Source organism: Phascolarctos cinereus, unplaced genomic scaffold, assembly GCF_003287225.1.
Source record: "Phascolarctos cinereus isolate Bilbo 61053 unplaced genomic scaffold, phaCin_HiC Scaffold_726;HRSCAF=1367, whole genome shotgun sequence".
Classification (NCBI taxonomy): domain Eukaryota; kingdom Metazoa; phylum Chordata; class Mammalia; order Diprotodontia; family Phascolarctidae; genus Phascolarctos; species Phascolarctos cinereus.
The window spans coordinates 164,511,107-164,531,647 of record NW_027556098.1 but is presented as its reverse complement, the minus strand read 5'-3'; the positions used below and the strand labels follow the sequence as shown (position 1 = coordinate 164,531,647).

General features: G+C 34.4%; 1 long non-coding RNA gene across 2 annotated transcripts in view; it reads left to right on the top strand.

The window, feature by feature from the left end:
• Nucleotides 1-16,290: 16,290 nt before the first annotated feature.
• LOC144454330 (uncharacterized) overlaps nucleotides 16,291-20,541 on the top strand; it is a 76,769-nt gene continuing 72,518 nt past the window's right edge. For both annotated transcript variants that reach the window (XR_013482719.1, XR_013482720.1), the window contains exon 1: nucleotides 16,291-16,448. This is a non-coding gene — a long non-coding RNA (uncharacterized LOC144454330). The remainder of the gene's footprint in view (nucleotides 16,449-20,541) is intronic.

The following is a 20,541-nucleotide window of genomic DNA, read 5'->3' as shown; positions in this document are numbered from 1 at the left end:
TTAGATATATACAAGTAGTCCTATATATATATGAGAGGTTACTTTTATTGTTATAATATAGTTATAGTCATGGTATAGATGTCTTCTGTTCTTCTTGCGCCTTCCCTCCTCACCCTCATCCAAATCTGCCAAATGTGAGCTAACCTTCAAATTGATGTGCCTACAAAATGGAAGCAGTAATAACTAGCTGAAGCCAGACTGTACCATCAAAATGTAATAGAGATAAAGTAAATACTGATTGTTCTGCCACAATGTCAAGAAAGTTTAATTTTGTTATTATAATCAATCTAAATAGGACTATAAAGTGATGAAGTAGAAAAGATGATACATTTGTCTTAAAGGAAAGTTGAATTTAAGAATACCTTATTTATAGGTTTTTAATGTCACATGGGAAAGCTCAGTAGGGTAAACTCATAAATCAAGATAATGAGGTAGAATATAAAACCGGCAGAAAAAAAGAATGATAGCATTTCTTTAAGAGTTTTGTTATTGTTAAATGCCTACGTAAAAGATCTTGAATTTTGATTTTTTTCCTATGGAATTTTGACATATGCCACTTGGAGGCACTCTTATGCTGTTGTAATGTAAAATTTACATTATCAGCACTTCATATAATGAAACTATCATTTTTTATTTCCTTTTTGCTCCTAATAATCACTTGGGGATGGGTAATTAACACTGGTTGTGGTAGTTAAACTTTGACATTATTCATATTTATCACCTTGTAATTTTTGCTAGGGTAAACAGTCCCCTATACATTTAATAAATCTGACTTCATTCATTTCTGTGAAGAATGACAGAACCACTTGAGGACATTACTTAAGAATTGGATTAAGAATAGATCTCAGTTTATAAGCTAATGGGTATTATTCAAATAAGAATTTGGACTTTTCCCTATTACTTTAATTTTTCATTTAAATATTATCCAAGGCAGGATATTTAATGAGACATTTAGAGATACTTCTGATAAGAATCAGTGTTGTTTGTCACATCTTTTTCTTCAGGAATATTATAGAAAGAAATGTGGAGTTGTTTTTTTTTAATTCTGCATAATGTAATAATATAGCAAATGTTGATTAAAAATTGACTTGCAAGAAGAGATTACAGTTCATGTTCATTAACTCCTTATGAGAGAGTATTATTACATAGAAGCAAATAGTCCTGAAGTAGTCAAAAACTAAAATTTATATATCTACATAGTATCCATTTATCCTCATTCTTTTAAAATTCTTTATCATTTTACATCCAAATAATATATATAAAATTAGATTGTGATGTTCCTCTTTTCATTATTTTAAATATTTATTCTTCAGGTTCTTAAGTATTCAATAAAGATGCAAATATAGTTTGCCTTTTCTTTATGCATACTGAACATAGTATACATAAGATAGTGTAATTAAGAATAATCATCCATTTCTAATTATTTGGATATGATCTACTTATCTTTCTATTATTGGTAGTAATTATTTTAAAAAATCATTCCTGTGATTTCATTAATGCGAGGACCTACCAATGATGAAACTCCCTCTATCAATGTAAATCAGTGCATTCTCTACAACTTATAATCTTAGAAAGTTGACTGAGGCACTGTCTGATTAAATGATTTGCTCATGGTTACCAAGCCAGTATGTGTCAAAGGCTGGACTCTGATTAGTTATGATAGTGGTTCTAAAATGCTTAAAGGGAGTTGTGGATATTTGCTCCAACGATGCAGATAGCAACCCATGCATGCTTCCCCATCTTCTGAGACTTGTGATTGACCTTCATAAGGTTGACTCAAGGCTTCCCTTCAAAATGCTGGCATGAAACAGGGATACATATGCCTCCTTGTTTATCTTGACATGTTCAGGGTACCAATGGACTGCATGGGCTGACAGTGATTATCCTACTCTCCAACAATTTGATTAATTCATATTTTTATTCTTTGATCTCTTTTATTTCTTTAGAATTCCTCATTTGCAATGTGTTGTAGCCTGCTTATACCTGCTATGTATCACTCTGTTGTTCTTTGTGTCTTTCAGTTTCACTTTGGAATTCTATGATGTTTAGTCATATATCATCACTGGAGGAATATAGATATTTAAAACATGGATGTGTACATATTTATGTATATCTATATGTGTATGTATGTGCGTGTATACTGATTAATAAGCCCTAAGTTGTACATTCAACCACATAGCCTCTTCTGGACATTTGGGACTTTTCATCTACTTGGTTTTTACCCATTTGGATAGTTATTGTGAACTCTTCTGAATGATTGTGGTCCACATCTAGGAGGCTTTTCAGTGTTCTGAGACTGCAACACAATGTCATTCACGAATAGGAGGAACTGGAGTGCCTCAACCATATATTAGAGGTGGTACGATGGATAGAATTCTAGGCTGGAGTCAGGAAGATGTGAGTTCAAATCCTTCCTGAGACTTACTAGCTATATAAACACTTAACTTCACTTTGCCTCAGCTTCCTCAACTATAAGAATTGGGATAATAATAGCACCTACCTCCCAGGCTTGTTTTAAGGATCAAATGAAATAATATTTGTAAAGCACTTAACACAGTTCCTAGCACGTAGTAGGTATAATACAAAAATGTTAGGTGTTATTATTAGTAGTAGTATTAGAAATCCATTTTTGGCCATCTCTTTATTGGACTTCCTCCTTGATTGTGGTGAACACCACTGGTAAACATGTCATAACCTTGTTTTATGCCATTCTTGATATTAATAATTACAGAATAGTAGAACAACAGCAACAAAAGGCAGTTGAGATCATCTATAACTACAAACTTATCTTCCCATTTTCTATCTATATATGAGTTTTATGAAGATAATCTACACATTTGTGGAGGATGTCTTTAATAATATAAATAATAATAATAGAAATGCACATGCACTCAGAGAAACATGTGAATGCTTATATGCACTGATAAAAAGTGAAATAAATAGAATAAGGACAACTTTATGCATGAGACTTGACAACATAAATAGAAAGAATAGCCAGAAAACCATATATTTGAATATAAAAGCTCCAAAATTAAAATGACTACAATTGACCCCAAAGAAGAGATATGAAGAGGTACTTATCTCCTTTCCCCAAAAGGGTGAGTGTCTATAGCTATGGAGCACAGTAGATAATGGCAAACTTTTTTACATGTTATAGTTTTGCTGAACTGTTTTAATTTTTTTGTTATAAAGGATTTTTTTTTTGTTAAAAAGGGGGGGTGAAGAGAGATACATTAGGAAATGTAAATAATGTAAAAGCAAATAAAAATAATATAGGAATGGTTGACTGCATGGGAATTACAATGAAAAGAAAAGACTCGATGCAATATTGCAAGGAATTATAAAGGAAAATTGCCCTGAAGGCAAAGCAGAAATAGAAAAAATCCACTGATTACCACATGAAAGAGACCCCAGGAGGAAAACTCACAGGAATATCATAGCCAAGTTTCAAAGCTCCCAGGTTAAGGAGAAAATATTTGGAGCAACAGGGAAAAAATCAATTTAAATATCATGGAGCCAAAATAAGGATAACACAAGACCTAGTAGCTACTACATTGAATGACTGTAGGTCTTGGAACACTATATTCCATAGAACGAAAGGGTGGGTTACAACCATGGGTAACTTACACAGCAAAGTTAAGTATAATCCTGAATGAAAAAAAAAATAGCTCAATTAATTAACTCAAAGACTTTCAGGTTTTTGTGACAAAACCCGTAGAACTTAAGGGGAAATTTGACATGTAACATCCAGAAGAAATATAAGGTAAACATTAAAGACCAGTTATAACAGACTCAGTGCCAAATTGTTTACTTTGTATATGTGAAAATATTAGCAGTACTTTTATGATTATCATCATTATTTGGCTGGTTAGAAAGGAAGGCATGGCTGAGTTGAGTATGATGGAGTGATTCTAAAAAAATAAAACTGTGTAAGGAGAGATAAAAGGGTAATTATCTTGTATAAATGAGGTATACAAGGGAAAATTGATACAGAAGAAGCTAGTAGGGGGAGGGTGGATAATGCTGGAACCTTACTTTCATCAGGAATCGGTTAAAGATGGAACAACATATATATATATATATATATACATATATATATATATAAATAAATATATATATATATATACATACATATATATATATGTATAAATAAATAAATATATATATATATATATATATATATATATATAAGGTTATAAATGTCTTCTAAATTCAGAAAGAAATAGGGCAAGGGGATGGGGTCGGGGGGAGAGGATAATGGAGAGACTCTTAGAGGGGTGGGTAGGTTAAGGAATAGAAGGGCAAGGTAGCAGATAGAAGTAAAGCAAAGGAGTGAGGAAGAATAGGGTAAATAAGGTGAAAAGGATAGTGAGGAAAAATAGGAAGGAGGAAAATACACAAGTAATTGTAACTTAGAATGTGAATGAAACTAATTTACCCATAAAATGGAAATGGATAGTAGATTAAAAATTTGAATTCAACAATATCTTGCTTTCAGGAAACAGTATAAAAATGAAAGATACACAAAAAGATAAAATAAAGGGCAGGAGTAGAATTTAGTATGTAAAAAAGAAGCAAAGATAGCAATTCTGATCTCAAAGTTAAAATTAAAAGAGATTTAATAAGAAGTGAAAAACAGAGAAACTACACTATGTATCACAATGTTATTCAATATTGTTTTAGACCATTTAAAATACCTAGACAGTATAAAACACCTGAGCATATACCTGCCAAAACAGATACAGGAACTATATGAACATAAATATAAATCACTTTTTATGCAAATAAACTCAGATCTAAATACTTGAAGTAATATTTATTGTTCATGGGTAGGTAAAGACAATATAGTTTTAAAAAAGATAATTTTACCTTACTAATCTCTTTATTTAATGTCATCCCAATTAAATTACTAAAGATATATTTTATTGAGTTAGGAAAAAATAATAACAAAGTTCATCTGGAAGGACAAAAGGTCAGGAACTTCAAAGAAACCAGGGGGAAAAAGATGTAAAGAAAGTAGATTCAGCAGTATCAGACCTTAAACTATATTATATGGTGAGGACATTGTTAAAGAGGAAAAAAGAATAATTTTGATTATATTAAATTAAAAATTTCTTGTATAAATAAAACCTATGTAACCAAGAATAGAAGGAATACATAAAAATGGGGGGGGGAAGCCTTTCCATAGGTAATCTCTCAGATAGGATGCAATTTTGTTGGAATATTGCTGTGGTGTAGGAAGTAATGTGCTGATTGACTTAGAAAAAATATGGAAAAACTTGGACTTAATAAAGAAAATGCTATCCACCTTCAGAGAAACAGATGATAGGAGGAAATAAGCATAGTATGGTATTACATATATGTGTATGAGTATATATGTGTATGTCTCTGTGTATGTATGTATATGTGTGTGTATATATGTATGTGTGTGTGTGTGTGTGTGTGTGTGTGTGTGGTGTGTGTGTGTGCGTATCCATGATTAATTGTAGCCTTCTTTAGGGTGGTGGAGGCAGGGAGGGAGGGGAAAAAATAAAGCAAAAAAGTGCAAAGCAAAGAATAAAAGAAAACCAACAAGGAAGAAAAGACAAAGGAAGAAAAGGAAGACAGCTTTGAAAACAATGTGCAGTATTTATTATATAGATTTTCTTGAAGTGGAAATTTATTGTTTTATATTGAATCCTCTCGTGGTCTGCTATGAACATGGCAATGCTTTTTTCATTTCTTGTTTTTTAATTTAATTTTAAAATAAAAAATTACAAAAAAAAGAAAAAAAGAAAAGCAAATATTTTTTTTAAAAGAAGGGACGAGTAAGTAACAATCTGTGGAAGACCCCACCTTTACCATCACAACACCATACTAAAAGATATAGAGGATAAAAGATTCTATGTGTTAACTATTGGATAATTATAAAAAAACCCAATTGATTAAGTAGAGCAAAAGCTGCTACCTTAAGAATTCTCAAAAGTATTGTCCATGTATGTGTAAAGACGACATGATTTATTATAAATGTGCATTGCAGAGGTTGGGGGTGCGGGGCCCTGGCTATTTGGAAAATCTGCCTAAAGTTTTTTGGTCCTCCCTTTGTACCAGAGAAGAAGTCTGTTTTTTTTTTCTTTTATGGGGTGTTTAGAGTACTTTATTGTGAAGTTTGAGTTAAGTATTTGGTCATAGGCTCTGTATTGTCTGCTGGCTTCTGTAAAACTCCCCCCAAATTCTCATTTAGTTTCTTATACCAATCCACAATATAGTAAAACCATGTTGGGGAAAGTCGTAATTTGGAAAGGATAACTGTAGTGTGATTGTTAATAAGTCATTAATAATAATGAACAATATTGATTAATAATAGTTTATTTGGCACTATATAATTTAATTTTCCATTCTTTGAACACTGTCTTCAAAGGAAGAAGTAGTAGATGTTATATGTATGTTTACTATTTAATTACATGTTTGAATGGGGTGTATGGGGTGTTCAAGGGAGGACTTGTACCTCTAGTGTGAGGGTTGCTGAGCCTTTTTCAGGCCTGCTTATCCACCTTTGGTGTTTACCTGCCACCCAGCTCTCACCTGTGGCTCCAAGAAGATGTAGTAGGTGCAGCAGCCACACCCTAGTAAACTAACTAGACAGATGAGCTAAACCAGGTAGAGGGTAACTGACCTGGGCTCAAATCCAGCATGAATTAGGGGGATGCCTACACCAAATATGTGAAAACTTCCCTTGTGGCATAGGTTGATGTAAGCATTTTGTTTCAACAGGCCATGAAGAAGGTGGAATAAGACACTATGGAGGAGTTAGAGCTTGGTCAGACATCAAAGACACCAAGGTCATGCGCTGCGTCCAGAGCTATCACCAATCATCTTGACTTTTGTATTTCCACTGGGCTGTTATGACTCTAGAAGTGAGAGTGAGGCTGATAACTTCATGCAACTCTGCCTCACTTAAATCCAATCTATGTGAGAGTAAAAAAAAAGAAAAGGCGTATTTGAAGTGATGTGGAATGTTACTTCTGAAACTCCACAGATGGAAAAGGATATGGCATTCAAACGACAGCTTTAAGTGAGAAACAAGTCACTGCTCTCATTACCTGCTCTCCTTTACCACACTTGTGTTCCTCACCATCTCCTCACATATATACTCATATGACACCAAAACAACCAATTAATTTGATCAGTTAAAACACACACACACACACACACACACACACACACACACACACACATGTATCCCACAAACCAGTAAATACAGTGTTAAGAGAGGGGTGTGAGGGGAAAGAAGTCAGCTAGGTTATTTGAAATTGGGCTAGTGTGGATGGAGCCAGTTAAAAAGAGACACTGACTTAATCCAGCTGTTAAATACCAACCCCACGTATGAAGACCTGTGCTCACTTTTATTTAGTTTCGTTTGCTTCCCTCATAAATGTTCAGATGTTCTAATTTTTAAAAAGTCAAGCCCATTTAGTTCATCTTCAGATATCATTGATAATCTTGTTCAAATACAAACTGAGTATCAACATTTGTTTCCAATTTATCTGAAAGAACCAAAATACCTTTTGAGAAGGTGCTTCACTTTAACTTTCCTTTCATATCAGAAGAGCTGGAATGTGGAGTGTTTACTCTCTATCATTTACATATTTATTTATTCTATCCTGCCTTGAAGGACTTGAGAAATCACTCCCAGATCTGTAACTTTACAAGTTGGCATCACACATGTTTCATCTCCCCTTCTTAAATTCACAGCAGGTTATAGCGGCTGGACAGCTGCAGGCTTCCACGATGAACAGAGGTAGTTTTTTTTTTCTTTCCGGCTAAAATAAAAATAAAAGAATCAGTCACTATTACTACTACTAATCTACCATTTTCAGATTAATGCTGTCAAACCTGTGGCTAAACCACAGAGTGGGCTAATGTAGCCAGGTCAAAGTCATCCCTAAAAGTCAGAATATTTAGAGAAACAGAGATGTTGCACAAATAAGAGTCTGTCCATAAATCAGATCATTGTCCTAGTTTCTTATGACAAAAGAGATCTTAAAATTCAGGACAAAGAAGATAATTTCTCCTCAGTCCCCCACTATCTTAGATGGAGGAGCAACAGTAATTGACCCAGGAGAACCACTCTTAATACACAAAATGGAGAGCACGTGAGAATCCTGGAGAGAAGTGGGCTCTGCATCCTACCACACTCTATTCAATTATATTTCTCTATTCAACAATATTTCTTGTTGCATCATACCTATCAGCAGAGAATTGATCGTTCCTGTCTGTTCTTTTTCTCCCTATCACCCTAACCTAGTGTTGTTGTTGCCTACTCAGTAACCTTTATGATCCTTCATTAGCCGGAAAATGTGAGGCCTCTTGTGCATGGGAAACAGGGCAGAAGGAAAATCCAGGGTAATATTAAACCAGTAATCTAGTGTCATAGAGATCAGCCTAGGGTCTTTTTCTCCAGCTTAGAGCAATGCCTAACCTATCCAAGTAAAGACCATTTATTACAGGTTGTATTTAAGAGTCTTATGAAATTCAAGAAGCAAAGAAGAGAAATTATTGGAGCTATGAAGAGGTATTTTGTCCTCAGTGGTATGCCGTGGTCTGGGGTAGTCACTCAACCAATAAACATTTATCAAATGCCTACTGTGTGTCAGATATTGTGCTAAGCACTCTGAATATAAAGAAAGGCAAAAGACAATCCCTGCTCAGAAGGAGCTCATAGTGAAGTGGGGCAGGCAACATGCAAACAACTATATACAAACTATAGACAAAATAAATTGAAAATAATCAACATTGGGAAGGCACCCGCATTAAGAGAGATTTGGAAAATCTTCCAGTAGAAGGTGGCATTTTAGTTAGGGTTTCAAGAAAACTAGGAAAGCCAAGGAAGCCAGAAGGTCAAGAGAAAGAGTGAGAACATTTCAGGCAAGAGCTACACAAGGGGAGGTTACTAATGATGACATTTTTCATGTTAATAGTGTTATGGAACTAGGAAATGGCAAAATCTACATGTATATTTGTTATTTTTTCATTTTGTTGTAACCCATTGGTGGAAAGAGGTTTTGAAGAGTGTGTCCAACTGCTCATTCTCCCTTATCTATATACTTATTTGTGACAGCAAATAGAATTTGACCAGTATAGGAATAGATAGATGATAGATAGACAGATAGATAGTAGGAATAGAGTATATATTTGTAACTATGTATGTATAACAGCACACTAAAGAGCCTCTTAGATGTCAGAATAACTAATATAATAATAGCAGCATATTTGTATATGATTTTCAAGGTTTACAGGACAGTTTACATATATTATTCAATTTAATCCTCACAACAATGCAGTAAGGTAGGTGCTATTATTATCCCCATTTTACAGATGAAGAACCAGAGCCACAGAGAGTTTAAATGATTTGCCCAGGGTCACAAAGCTAAGTGTCTGAGGCAGGATTTGAACTCTTGTCTTCCTGATGCTCCACTGAGTGACCTAGCTGCCTCAGACAGAACTGAGTTCAAGTTCTCTCTCTACTTTTTTGATATATACTGACTCAGTATACCCAGGAAACATTGTAAAACAGTGTCTCAGAATTGTAGCAGATCCTCATTAATAGAGTGAAATAGAGTATCCCAAAAGTCAGAGCATTTAAAAGCTATTAAAGCTTAAACCTGCACCAAAACTTCTGATGCAGTTTGGTGTATGTATACGTAAACTACATGCATGTGCATGTACATATCTATGTATGTACATGTGCATATCTTTGTATGTAGTTGTGCATATACAAATGCATGTATGTGTACATAATATACATCTGTGTGTCTATATGTAAGTTACAGTCTAAAAGGCTTCCCTTTTTATTCTAGGCCTTTTGTATTTTATCTACAATGAAATCAAATGGATGAATGGTAGTGACTTTCACAATTTTTCAAGTGAGGGGAAGGGGATAAATAGCCAGATTTCTAATTTTAAGTTGTTTGCTAAAATCACATGTTACACCAAAATGTATGTGTGGGGAAAGGGAGAGAGAGAGAGAGAGAGAGAAGAGAGAGAGAGAGAGAGAGAGAGAGAGAGAGAGAGAGAGAGAGAGGCGTCTTCATAGGACCAGACTTACAATTTATAAGATTTTTTTTGATTATTCATTTTTTTGTATTACCTAGATTGCCTGTTGTATCCTTCTCACCCCTAGAAAGACCTTTTATTACAAAAAGAAAAATGCATAAAATCAATCAAAATACCAAAAAACATTGACTTTATATGCAATGTTCCACACTTATAAACCTTCAACCTTTGGAAAGGGTAAGAACTATGATTTAATTGGTGCTTGAAACTCTTACTATCTTGCTATTTATAACCTCAGTTTGTGTAACATATTAATATTCTATCATAGTATATGACATATATGTCAATCTAGTTATATATATGTTTATAACAGTTTGATTATCCAACTGACTAAATCCTATTTATTCCCATTAAACCATAGTTTATACCCTTAGGAAACCTTTGAAAGACCATTATATAACCTCATTTGAGTTACTCAATCAATGTGAGGTATAAGGCATGAAGAACAAAAATAAGCCACATATAGGAAGACAAGGAAAAAGAATATCTATTTATATCTATATCTGTCTTACACATATATATATATATACACACATATACATGTATACACACACACATATCTATAAATATATAAGCATATATATGATCCAAAGGTCCTAGAGGATTAGAAGGCTACAGCATAACATTTATTTATATTATTTATTTATTCACATATTTACACATAGTGTAATTTTAATATTGTTTTTGTAATTTATGCATGTAAATATGTAAGTTATATGCAAATATGTGAATTATATTTACATGTAGTGGGCTTATGAAGTGTAAGACCTTTAAAGACAGATACTTCTTATACACAATATGCATTGGGTATACCAATGAGGTGGCTATCACTGATGATAGAGGGCCCTACCACCCATGAAGCACTCAATCCCTTTTATGAATCCATCTCAAGTTCTTTTCACTTCCGTACTAGTGAATTCCTATTTGTCATAAATTAGAGTTAAAATCTAACAATCCTCTTTTTTTTTAAGGCAAAAATAACATTGAACTCAAAACCATAGAAATTGCCTTTATGTGAATTAATCTAAAAGGTTTCCTTTTTTATTCTAGGCCTTTGTATTGCAGATACAATGAAATCAAATGGATGAATGGCAGTGGCTTTCACAGTTTTCCAAGTGAGGGGAAAGGGAGAAATAGCCAAATTTCTAATTTTAAGTCCTACGCTAGAACCACATGACACACAAAATACTTTGGCAGCTGAAAGAGGGGACTGTGTGGATGATACAAATGATGTTCTAAATATGATGTTTGCTCACTATTAAACCTAATGAACTATGAATATGTGAACTGAAAATGTTATTCCTTCAGTCATTTCAATTGATTTAAATCTGGCTTAGCGACAGTGTCTTGCTTAAGAAAATTCTAGAGTCAAATTTCCGAATTCTTTGGTACTGTGCATCATTAAGCACTGCTAGAAAATACTCTGGGGGTTTTTTAATTTCTGCAGAAGTTTTATTTTGCAGCTCAGAAAAATAAAATTCATTTCAAGGTAGAATTTGATCATGAAACACAAGAAATTACTTACAATCCATATCTATTCTTGTATGTAATGATATTATGAATTATATGTTATTAACTGATAGTAGTGTTATCCTTTTATTGTTACCATATTGTGCTTTGTATCATAGTCCCTGTATCACCCCCTGTCCGGATATAAATTCCTCAAAGGATCATGTCCTTTTTAAAATCTTTGTGTCATGTCTTGCACAGAATAGGTACTCAATGAATATTTGTTGAATTGAATATAGCATCTTGTCATTAACAAAGCATTTTTGCACAACAATATTGTGATGTAGGATGTGTCAACTCTGCACCATGACAGAGAAGTATAGTGGGATTTGGAGCCTTAAGACTTGATTTCAAATTCTTCATTTACCATCTACTAGTATAATGATTTTGGGCAAGGCTTTTAATTTCAATTCACTTCAGCTTAATTATCTATAAAATGATAATAATATTTATATTATATGCCTCATGGGATTGTTTTGATGAAAAGAAAGTGTTGTTTATAAAAATTATGATTATATGTTATGTTGGTTAATATGCCACACACTCATATATATGTACGTATTTATATTTATCCACATTTTATGGACGAGGAAAATAATGGTCAAAGAGTTTAAATTATTCGCTCAGAGTTCCAAGTATATGAGTAGCTAAGTAGGCATTCCACCGCTGAAGTCCAACCCTGCAGGACTGCATAAAGGTTCAAATGAAATAATACCAATAACAACAACAACAACGATGATGATGATGATAGTAAAATCTACCATTCATAAAATACTTGCAAAGTACCAGGTACTGTGCTAAGCACTTTACAAATATCTCATTTTGTCCTCATGACAACCCTAAGATGTAGGTGCTATTATTGTCCCCATTTTACAGTTAAGGAAACTGAGGCAAACAGATGTTAAGAGACTTTCCCAGGGTAATGCAACCAGTGAGTTTCTGAGGCTGAATTTGAACTCAAGTCTTCCTTATTTGAGGCCTAGCACTGACACTGCACAACCTAGCTACTTGAATTACGCCATATTGCTTCATTTAATTGATCAGAGAATTTAAAACTTAAATACTGATTGACTGATTCTGAATTTTTGTTTTATAACATCCCTCTGAGATTATATTCCTTTTTTTCTCCTACCAGAGAATTTTCTATGAAGGCAAAACCTCACCCACACATGGGTCACTACATGAATTATGCTTGTGCTTTACACCTTAAGTGGTGCCTGATGTTAATTTGACAAGCCAACTGGTGGATTCCTTAAAAACATTTTCTTGTTAAAATGACACTACAGTGTTGAAATTATGCAGTAGAGCATCAATCAAAAAAACCATCTGTTCTACCAAGGAGTTTTGCATTTTCTAAATTGCACAATGTTAAAAGTTTAGTAAGACTTCTAGATTACAAATCTCACCATTTATACAATATTGACAGATTATAGCATTAGTCAGAAGAATGCAATATTTTTTTTTCAGGAAAAAATAGTGTATGTGCAAAGAAGAATGTTAAGGATTCCTATAACAGCTTTTCCAACTTTAAGTTCCTTTCAACCAAGAATTGTAACAACCTGTTTTATAAATATTATCTTAAAGTTTACATCCTTACTCAATCAGGGTAGGAAATTCTCAGATTTGAGATGTAATCTTTCTCTCTCTGTCTCTGTCTCTCTGTCTGTCTGTCTCTTTTTCTCTCTCCCCTTTTTTTCTCTGTCACTGTGTCTGTCTGTTTCCCTCTCCCCTTTCCTTCCTTCTATAGGTAGAACAAATTGAGTTTAGCACCAGGGGGGCGAAGTAGTAAGCCCCAGGTGATTTTCTCCCTGCCAGTTGCATTCTGCTCTCTTCTCACAGGCAGCCTCCCCAGTGGCAGCCTCACTTCCCAGCAGTACCTTTGTTGTCCTGGAGCCTCTGTCATCCCCTTTCAGGTCATTGTTCAGGATGTTTCTAGTCACAGACAACTGAGTCTTGCTATCTGTTCTGCTGCTGAAACCTAAGAACTGTAGGATCTTTCCATTTTTTTCTAGCTTAATCCTTCAAGAAATAATATCTCTTCTTATTAGAATGTGAGATTCTTGAGGGCAGGGACTGTCTCACTTCTATTGGCATTCTTTTTGCCTGGGGTAGGTTCTTGATAAATGTCTTTTAATTATTTAATGCTTTTATTTGAGGTATGTGGGATATTCAGGAGGACTAGCATCTCTGGTGTGAGGGCTTTGCTCATCCAACTTTGGTGTCCACCTGACCCCCCTAACTCTCACCTGTGGCTCCAAGAAACTATAGCATGTGCAGGGGTCACACCTCAGTAAACCATCTGGGTGGGTGGGCTAAACCGGGTGGTGGGCAACTAATAGGCCTCAAACCTGTTGGTGAGTTAGGATATCTACCCCAAGCATGTGAAGACTTTCCCAAGAGTATGAGCAGATGAGAATAGTTTTTTCCGATGGCCATGAAGGTGGCTGAAAGAGGTGCTTTGGAATGCTTAGAGCTTGGTCAGTCATTGAAGGCACAATGGTCATCCACTGCATCCCAGGCCATCACCAATTTTCTTCACTTTGGGCCTGACTTCAATGACTCAGGAAGAGAGAGTGAGGCTGATGATTTTATACAACTCTGCCTCACTGAAATTCAATTTTCTCAGGAGTCAAGATGTTAGTTGGTCCTCTTTTGAAAATGGACAAACAGTAATGCTTTTATTTATGAGTATTTTATTTATGTTCCAGGCTTTTATTTTATTTTATTTTTTTATTTATGTATCCAGGCTTTCCCCCCCCCCATATATATATAGTCTTCCTTTTGCCTTAAATGCATTTTTCCTGGCTTTGTTTCTAATACAAGAATTGCTAGTTTCGACTCTGTCCAGAAGTTTTCCTTTTGCCTATCTTTCTGTATGTTGGGTGGACTTTCAGTGCACAGGAATAGGTACATATGTGATATTTCTCCTCTCAAAAAACAAAAAAAGGCAAAGGGACAGAGGCTAGAAATAATGTGTCTACCTGAAATTTTGGTGAAGGGGAATGTGAATTTCCCTAACAAATCCAGCAATGCATGCAAGGAAGAGGGACAAGTGGACAAGAAGGAGAGATTCTAAGAATGGACCTAGGTCATGAGATCAGGAAAACAATCCCACTGAGGAAGAATAGCTAGTTTTGTTCCTTGATTTATAATAATCATTGTCTCTGCTTTTGTAGATGACCATAGAAAGAACTAGGAACTATCTTCTCACCTATCATTGGCTAGGAAAATTGTATAATAATTTGAGTACTGGAACATCATTTTAGTTGCATAAGACTTTGAATATTTAGTAAAGGAGATTGAATGGAACTGGGTTCTAATACTATATCTTGGATTCCCTTAACTTACCTACAGAGAAAAGTTTGCTTTCAATACTGGGCTGCCATTATGAAAGTTTCTGCCATGTACTCCGGGAGCTTTAGTTTATGCCACACATCCACAACATTTTGCCTGGACTTCTATTAATGCAGATGGAAGTTTCTGTCTTTTCTTTTTTACACCACCAAGATGAGATTCAACATCAGTGAAAATTAATCAACAAATGTTATTACTGGATAAAATGCAATGACAATGTTAATGCAGTTTCAAAGGTGAGAACTTGGGGCCCAGAAATACTATTGGGCACCTGAAAGTTGAATTTCCTAACCTCTTAAACTTCTTAACAGGAGAATGTCATCAGACATGAAACGGATTTAACAATATTTATAGTAATACTATAACTCCCCTTCATGTTCTTTATATATCAGGGAGCTATGTTACTATCCATTCATTCTCTATTTTCAGCCTTCCTCTTGCTATATCTGCATTTTGCTTATACTCCTCCAAACCATTACTGAAACAGATCTCTCCCTCACATTGAAATCTCTCATTGTCCCTCCTTTCCTTTAAGACTCAAATCAAGTGGCACCTCCTCCATGAAGCAGAATTCACTTACCTTCCTTCCATTAATTATGTGCCTTGAATTCACCTTTTCTACTTAAAATATCCCACAGCACTGTGTCTGGACCTTTACCTATCACTTATTTCTTGCTCCCATGTGTTATCTTCCCTTTCATGCATCATTTCACCTCTGATATTGTAAAATCTTTGAGAGAGTGGTCTGTATGACATCTATATTTATGCATACCATAGTACTTGGTATACAGTAAGTATTTAATAAATGTTTGTTGAATTTAGTTATTTTGAACATTTTGGGGTATAAAATGAAATAAAATAGAAAAATTGGTAACAAAAGTGTTTGATTACATGAGTAAGATTCTGATGTTTTCAGTATCAGTGTTGAAGGATTATTGCTTAGCTCAGAGCCAGACCTTGAGTGCTCTTACCTCTAGAGACCATTCACGAGGGATGCTTAAGGCCAGCAGGCTTAACCAGTACTTTTTTTCTTTTTTAAAAGTACATTTGCTAGTGGTATAATAAAATAAACAACAATTTTGAAAATTTTGAATCGATTAATTTTAAATACCATAGAAGCTAAGGAAACCCCTCATACCAATCTACCTCCCCCCCCAAAAAAAAAGAAAAATTATTGAATGGGCTTGTAATAGTTAACTACACAACTCTGAGTGAACTTTGACATTGAACTAAACTTCAAATATAGAACATACTTCATAGCCATCATATCACAAATGGAACTGACTATGATTGGCACAGGCTCACTGTTGAAAGGAATTGGCAGGGCTGGGGGAAAGGCACAAGTGATATTTTGTAATAAGGTCTAGCGAAGAGAGTAAATGTCTGAATTTGTTAAGACATGAATTCCCACTGGCTTCATGCTTGGAATTAGCTTCAAGAATGAAACATACAGCATATGGGAAGAAGTTTGATTTTTGATAAGTATGCTGGTAAGCATTAATTGCTGAACACTATGTTTACCAGTCTATAGTGGCTGAAAAAACAATCAATGGCATCTTAATTTTGGTAGTGTATGTAACTTTTAACTAATGTGATTTGTATTCTTTTATAGGAGAAACTTTAGTTTGTAATAACTTCTGTATTGCCACGAGGAAATATAGAGATTAATGAAATGGTATGTCCAAAAATATGCTCTTTGGAAAAGAGTATAGAAACATTTGTGTTGCTAGTATAGAAGACATATTATGGTCTAGGTTGGCATAACTTGCATATGGGTAACTGTTTATGACAAGATAGATATCATCCCTGAAATACTTGCCTTTCCGCAACTGGCTAAGTTTATATCTGCTGATTTTTTTACTTCCTATATTTAGTTGCGTTTCTATGTACTTATGCAATACTTATTTTCAGCCTTATGATATGCATGTATTACATCTGATATTTAAAAATAGACAATGCTGACATGAGCCTAAGGTATAGTCAATCATTCCATGTAAATAAAGACCAAAGATTGTTTCCTTGGAGTATGAAAGTTCCTTTGGTTTTATGATTTTCCTTTTTTTTTTTAATTTGGAAATTAAACTGCTTACTAGTCTTCCAGTCTTCAGATAGTTCCTCAAATCTCACCTTCTGTAGGAAAGTTTACCAAAGAGAAATAAATATGTCAATGGACCAGCAACTTTTGTCCCAATATAACGTCATCAACTTCCCTTGATAACTATATGAAAATCAAATTAACCCTTTCCTAAGTCTTAAACAAGTCCTTTCATTACCATGTATTTTCCTCTGTCTTGTTACTGACTCTGTTACTCCTCTACCCTCTCCTGTCACTGAGAATAACTTTTCTGATGTTTCTAGCCCTCTAACTACATATAAATAAGTGAATGAAAGGAACATCATTGATTAAGCATTTACTATTTGTGTAGCATTAAGACTATTATATATATACATATATATGTATATATATATGTATATATATATGTAAAAGCAAGATAGTTCTTCTATTGAGACGTTCACACTCCAACAGGGAAGATAACATGAGATTTCATCTGCAGATGGAAAAACCTTATGGCCTTAAGTGTGAAGTTACAAAACAGAGGGAGATGCATCACTTTTAATATCATTCCCATTAATAAAATCATATCTATTTCTCATGTTGAACCACTTGAAAGGACTTTGGTGATGAAATATGCCAAACATTTGTAGAAGGACACTTCTGTCAGTTTTCCTATGTAGCTAGGAGGAGAAAGGAAAGGCAGGTAAGTAAGGTCTCTGCTGCAGTCTGTGTCAGGAGAATATGTACACTTGCCAAGAAGAGAATCAGATGGGACACTCAAAGCATTGATGTACTAGGGATTTATTTTACAAGAAAGTAGCTTTGCAGATTGAAGGAACTTTCTGTCATCTTATACAGCCCTCTCATGTAAAAGTTGAGGAAAGTGAGGTCCAGAGAGGTTAAGTAATTTACCTAAGGGGTTACATAGGTAATAAGTGGCAAATGTGAGAGGAAGATTTTAAATTTACATTCTCCAAATTCAAATTGAGCACCATTTCCCCTGTACCATGCTGCCTCCTAATTGCTCAGCTGTCGGCATGGAAGAAAGTTTCATTGGTCTGTTTGGTTTGCTAGCTTTAAGATAATAGCCTATATTGTACTTACAGAGCAGGTTGCCATGTGTAGAATATAATACTTAATTGTTACTTAAAATGATCTTGGAGACATAGTCAAGTTACTAAACTATACAGCCATTTGTGAATCCATCTCTGCATTTTTGGAACAATGGAAAGAGAACTGTTCCTGGAGTCAGAGGATCTACCTAAGCTCATATCCTTCCTTTGACAGTTTACTAGCTGTGTGACCTTGGGCAAGTCACTTAGTCTCCATGGACCTTAGTTTCCTCATTTGTAAAATGAAAGGGTTGAATTAGATGGCCTCATGGTCTAATTATCTCTGATCCTATGAGTAAATGGTTGGCAACAGCTTAGAATAGCATGAACTCAGTATTTGTTATAAGTACTAATGCAAGAAAATACCATCCTTGTTGTATATCATCAGATCAATATTTCAAGTCAGCTAAGGATGAAAAAATTTCCAAGCCAAAGGCAAATTTGTAATGCTGTGGATGATTGGATGATCTCGGCTATCTTACATTGAAATTTTACATTGAATATTGGCAAATACCTCAAACTCATCCTAGATATGTGTGTATAGCACAACCCTGAAAACTAATTTTTACTCAAGCACATAGAGACTAAATATAGGATGTAATGCAAAAAAAAAGTAGGACCATGATATATCTTCTGATTCTCCTCAATATTTCTCTTCTATCTTATTTTTGTTGTAGTGTGCTTTCAGAGCAGAGATCCTTAATTATTTTATGAATATCTACCTTCAACTTTCCCCAAAGAATGGAGATATTTTGGGGATGCTGACAGTGAAAACTCTGAAATAAAGATGGATGCTTGATCTCCCCTCCTTACTGTCAAAATCAATGGGTATAACAGCAGTCAATAGTTTGGATGAGACATTAAGAGCTACTATTCAACTTTATTCTGCTGTTTGAAGACTCCTAGGAGAGCCTGCAATGTGTCCTTCATTAGCATATGCTTTATCCTCTTAGTCATTTGCTATCAGAAAAAAAAAGATAATAAAGAAAATAAAAATCCCATAGGCTAATGGTTTTGGGAGGATACTCCAAAGATCATGGCTTTAAGTCAGATTGATTCTGGTCTATCTTGGGCTCTTCACATGCATTCATTATGAAATGGGTTTAAGTCTTAAAGTTGCTTAAGTTTGGAGTAGTCATAGGTTATCCAATTCAAGTTCATGTCATTAACCCATTCAATAAGTATTTATTATTGTCTACTATTGTGTTAGGGGCTAGGAATGCAAAGACAGAAATGAAAGAGCACTTACCTTCAAGCAGATTACATTCTACTTGTGGGAGAAAATGTACAAAAAAAATGAAAATAGAAGATGTATATGTGAAAACTAGCATGGACTACACATTCCCTGGGTATTACAATAGACTCAATAGAGACCTACATTTAAACTGTTATTTTCTTCAGCTTACAGAAAAGTAGTTTGGCAATTAATCATTTAGGAAGTGTAGTATATAATTTGACCACCAGGCGATGCTGCCCTCAGGCCACTAGCCAAATAGCTTTGTAAGAGTCTATGCATGTATGCATTCTTAAGGCTTCAGTTTCCCCAATTCTCACAGAAGGCTCTTTGTCTTCAAACTCTAAGACTATTTCTCCTTGCATCACTCAGAGCTCACACAGTTTGTGACTCTTGGGCACTGGCTTCAATTTAGTATTGGTATGGACTAAGAAAATGGAATTATCATTTTGAAATATTAAAATTATGGTAATTTCAATGTTTCTGCCATCTCCCATCCCTGCATTTAGGAAATTGTTCTTGCTTGACAAAGTTCATTCATTGACTCAAATGATTATTGCTTTAATTTTTGTAATGAATTTATTATCATCTTATGTAACCTATATTTCCAAATACATTCTTTCTCCTCCCCTTCACAGAGATCAACCCCTAAAATAAAGTTTTGCTATTTCTTTTTAAAGAGAAAAAACAGTTCAGAACAACTAACCAGCTGCAACATTATATTTAGTGTTTCACATTCAATATCCTCCCCATTCTGCAAAGATGATAGGGGACATTTTCATATCTGTTTTGTGGGATCATACTTTATCAATATGTCTTTTTTATAGCCACATTCTTGTTTATGATTATTTATTTATTTTTAAACATCTTTTTTTTTAATTTTGAGTTTCAGTTTCTTTATGTCAATGATTTCATTATTAAGGATCTGTAATATACCGTCATTGTTGTCACCCCCTCCACCAATATAGATCAAAATCTCTCTACAACTTAGGAGAAGATCTTTAAAGATTACTATGGTTAAAAAAAAATAATCAACCCATAGCCACCCTGGTGAAACGATCTAGGTCAGACAATAGATTTTCAATTCATTTTGAAGACTGTATTAGACATTTTCATAGCTTGATAGGACCTATTTTTTTTTCATTGTAATGGTAAGAATAGGAGAGGGTAAAGATGAGAAG